This window comes from Atta colombica, unplaced genomic scaffold, assembly GCF_001594045.1.
Source record: "Atta colombica isolate Treedump-2 unplaced genomic scaffold, Acol1.0 scaffold141, whole genome shotgun sequence".
Lineage (NCBI taxonomy): Eukaryota > Metazoa > Arthropoda > Insecta > Hymenoptera > Formicidae > Atta > Atta colombica.
Genome location: NW_017259230.1, coordinates 1914094 through 1918599, shown reverse-complemented (window position 1 = coordinate 1918599; position 4506 = coordinate 1914094). Strand labels below are relative to the sequence as shown.

At 41.6% G+C, this 4506-nt stretch overlaps 1 protein-coding gene across 2 annotated transcripts in view; it reads right to left on the bottom strand.

The window, feature by feature from the left end:
- Positions 1–4506, bottom strand: part of LOC108684957 (protein Tob1-like) — a 160856-nt gene that overhangs the window by 75170 nt on the left and 81180 nt on the right. Inside the window, exon 1 of one of the 2 annotated variants that reach the window (XM_018189526.1) lies at positions 549–779. The exons of the other annotated variant lie outside the window; for it this stretch is intronic. The gene's annotated coding sequence lies outside the window, so the exon portion shown is untranslated. Of the gene's footprint in view, positions 1–548; positions 780–4506 lie in introns of those variants that run through there. 2 annotated transcript variants of the gene reach the window in all.

Genomic DNA, 4506 nt, shown 5'->3' with positions numbered 1-4506 from the left:
CGCGCGCGCGCGCGCACACACACACACACACACGCGCGCGCGCGCGCGCGCACACACACACACACACACACACACACACACACACACACACATGACAGTTGATACGTACGATTAAAAGGATAGTTAAAAAAGGCATTAGAAACTCGATAAAAAACTTTAGCGAGAAGGTTTTGAGAAAATAATTTCATTAACTCAGCGAAATATTTTTTATACTAAAATATCAGCCAAAATCCATACATATTGTTCAAGTTTCGAGATGGTCTCAAGCACCTAAGATACTATGAACCAATCAGAGATTTGTTAGAGTTAAAGCTTAAGATTTTGCTTGAGACGGTCTTGAAATTAAGAACGGATTATAAATATCAACTTCTTTCTGTTTCTTCTTTCTTTTCTCGCTCTTTCTCTCTCCCTCTCTCTTTCTCTCTGTCTCTGTCTCTCTTTCTCAGACACATACACATGCGACACATGCAGCGGCATGTAGAACGAACGCTTTAGTAATCATGAGCGTGTACACGTGCGCTCTATGGCACGACAATATATATACACACCTGCGGGTGTTCTTCGAAGCCGCCGCTTAAAGCACCCACACACACGTCCTTGATAAATCCGCCGTCCCTGCGTTACACTACTAGACGTATCCCGCAATTCCGTGACACGCGTGTACGCATATACACGCCGTGATCGCGTACGCGTGTATTAGACGGTCGAGAATACGAGAGCACAGAGCTTCCTCTCTCCTTTTTCTCTACCCTCTCTCTCTCTCTCTCTCTCTCTCTCTCTCTCTCTCTCCTCTCGTTTGATTCTTTATTCTTTTTCGTCTTAGTTTTCTTTCTCTCAGCCTGCGCGACGAGAACGCGTACGTGGTGAACGGGGAAAGAGCAAGCACGCAGCTCGGTGTACCAGCGGAGACTGGCGACTTCCCCTCGATCTCGTCGAGTGCCGGCCGCTATAGCGGAATAGATATATAGAGCATCACATATATCGTATGTACACGGTGTACCCCGCCGCGAAGCAGGAAGGGAATCGCGGGGGAGTCGGCGGATTTGTGGAGGTAAAACGATAGGATACCTTTCCGGGTGGGAGTAAGGGGGAGAGAGAGAGAGGGAGGAAAGGGGAAAGAGGAAAGGAGGAGAACGTGGGTCGCACGCTCTCAACGTTGTGACGTAATTCGAGTCATCCTGGATGTGTATTGCGTAGAACCCGTAGACTCGTAGAGGGTTGAGAAAGAGAGGGAGTGAGAGAAAGGGAGAGAGGGAGGCAAGGGGCGTCGCCGCGCAGTGGGGGATGCGATTCCCAATGGTGGGAAGAGGGCAAGGGCGCGATGGTGGGGCATGGTAGCGTGAGAGGAGCAAGAGGGGGTAGGATGGCGGTCATTAGTGCTACTGGGACACGGAAGCGAATTCTCGGATCGTACCCTCCCGCGCTCAACCTTCGCCGCCGGTATCCCATCCATCCCTCTTGCCCCTTCTCTCTTTTCTCCCTGCGCTGCTTTTCTCCCACCATGACCGGGTACTACCAGAGCCACCCAACCGCCCGGCTAGTGCATCTCTTTCTGTTTTGGGGGTGCGAGCACGACGCATTCACCTATACAGAAGTGCAACGCAGCCCGGGGGTACGCCTGCAGCTCCCCGTGTATATCTACATATATAGAACCTTTCGCCGCGCCGCGCCGCGCCGGTGGAAGCGAGCCTCGATAGGGGTAGCTCGCGTGTTATGAGGCCGACCGGGAGGTTCGGAGAGGGAGGAAGAGATTAGGTCGCGCTCGCGACCTCGTCCTTGCTGGGACAAGATCGCGGACGTTCTCTTTCCGCGGTCAGCGATTTCGCATCGGCGCGTACGCGATATGAGCCACGCTCGTGCGCGCTTCTCTCTCTCTCTCTCTCTCTCTCTCTCTCTCTCTCTCTCTCTCTCTCTTTCATACAGTGCAAAATTGAAGTGCACACTTCTCTTCACTATGTCTTTTGAAATTTGACAGAATGATCAGTTTGCGCAATAACATACGTGATGCACTTAATGGATTTGTGTAACAAGTTAATCGATCATTTCAGAATATCGAAAGTTGTCGAATGAATTTATAATATTCGCAGCGTGTTAATATAATCTGATTTTCTTGCCTAACTTAGTTACAACATAGTGGATCAATGTATTGCAATAAATATACGAGCGTGTAAATATCGTCACATAATATGGTCATTAATTATTCATCTGTTGACAGAAATACAGTTGCATTGATTTCGCCTGATTATTTACCTACTCCGAGTACTGCAAAGTATTGAATTCCAAATTTATGAGCAACTTTATCTTGATATAATCGATGTAATTGAAAAATTATGTTGTTATTATTACACATTTTTTGAATACATAATTATTACATAATTATCTCATTCATAAGATTATCAACTAAACTGAAACGACTGAGAAAGTTTTTATTGATCTTATGACTTTACATGTCCATGCACTTCAATTTCCGATTGAACGAAATTTTGGAAGATCCGAAGAACAAAACTTTCGGCAAAGTGGATTTTAATTACTCAATTACAGTCTTAATGGATGGCTTGTAGTTCCAGTCAGAATCTGTCACGAAAGTTATTAATTCTATATTAACTCAATTTCGTTACCTTTTGCTATAAATTATGGAAGAAATTTTCAATCTCTATGGTAGTTCTTAATAGTGACACAAACAATGTATTACCTTAATTACAATCAATAATTACAATAATTACAATCAATATTTGTATTATCAAATCAATAATTATCTTGTTTTAATTTTTCAAATTAGTTTAATGATAACGCAAATTACTAAATGTAGGAAAAATTTGTTCCTTCAAATACATTTTTTGTACATTTTCCATCGATTTATATACGATCGTGAAGAACCGCTGCTAAGTGAAAATTACAAATTTGTTTCCGCGCAGGATCGTATTCATAGCAGCGGAGCGGTTTTCGTGTATAAATTTACCAGCGAACAGCCTGCGACGTAATTACGAAACTTCCTTAATTTCCGCGGATCCTTTGTGCTTTGATTTACGTCCCGTAATGGCGGCGATTATTTCCTGCGGATTCATACAACGTATCATCGCCGTGAAAAATTCAGCCATGCGAATACAGGCGAGCCATGATTGACTGTTATATCGCTGTGCGATACATAAAAGAAACATATCCTTCAAAGTTGCCCGAAGAGGCAATATTGATCAACGCTATACTGAACTCTGACATTTGGGATTATAGCCGGGCGGCAGCCCGGGGCTCTGCTCGCGAAGCAAAGCTAACCCACCGCGGGGGAAACATCGCTGTGCTAACTTGCACCGCAAGATCGTAGTCTAACAATCCCTTTGGAAATTTATTCGCCTCTTCTCTTTAAAGAATAAAAATTTTGTGAACAGACTGCGATAGTATATAAATTTTGTTCGTATGTGATAACAAAAATATTTTCTTTGAGTAAGTTTTGAGTATTATATATGGATAGATAAAAGCGTAAGTCATTTTCTAGACTTACAACTTCAAGTTATTAGTGCATTCTATTGAAGCAAATATGTTGAAAATATCTTTTGTTTCTTAAAATCATAAAAGTGAATTATATCACTATGGCTTTCATCCCTCTGTGTTTTATTTAAATATATTTCATTTAAACAGAATTCTCTCTCTCTTCTCTGAATATTTTATTTATTCTTATTTACAAAAAAAATGTAAGCACGCAAAAATTCAGGCGCTGAAAATCGCGAATTGATCATTTATGTTGCTCGATGATTATTGTCATTATTATCTTACTAATTATCGAATCTTTTGTGAAACAATCGAGTGAATCTGTTGTTTCCTTTGTTTCAAAATTGCTAAAGCTGCTCTAATATCGTGTTAGGAATTTTCCCTGATGTGATGACATTGAAATCGACGTTGGTTGTCTATTCGCATAGCATTGGAGCAACTTGTTTTACACGCGAAGCAATTGAATCGGTAGTTATTTTCATGCTGAATATTGTATCAATTTTAACACCATGAGCATGGAACGAGACAGGTTGAGTCAATACACGAATGTCGATATACAGGTGTGACATCCAACTCGATTAAGCGTCACGCTAACCTTCGTCGTGCCGGACCGTATTAGTTCGGATGCCGCGTTCGTATACGTTTCATAGGTGTGAAGTGTCAAAAGCGCGACGAGCGCGACATTGCGAAGCCGGGGTTAGCGCGGCGTAAAGCTGACGCCAAATGTCACGAGATGCGTTTGCATGATTGAAATAATATTCATTGCAGAATAATCAGCAGACCGCATAAATTGTAATATTTTATGGAAACTACGAGTTGAATTAAATATCATTTTGTTTTTCGAGTGACAATAAAAACAATAATATTATAGATATTGCATTAACACATTGAGAGAAAAACTGTTTGGTATTTATAACTGTAATTACATATTACTATTATGATTATGACTATTATAGTATTAGTATTAATAATTAAGCATCTAAGATCCAAGCTTCGACTATTATAAGCTTTAAATTCTTACTT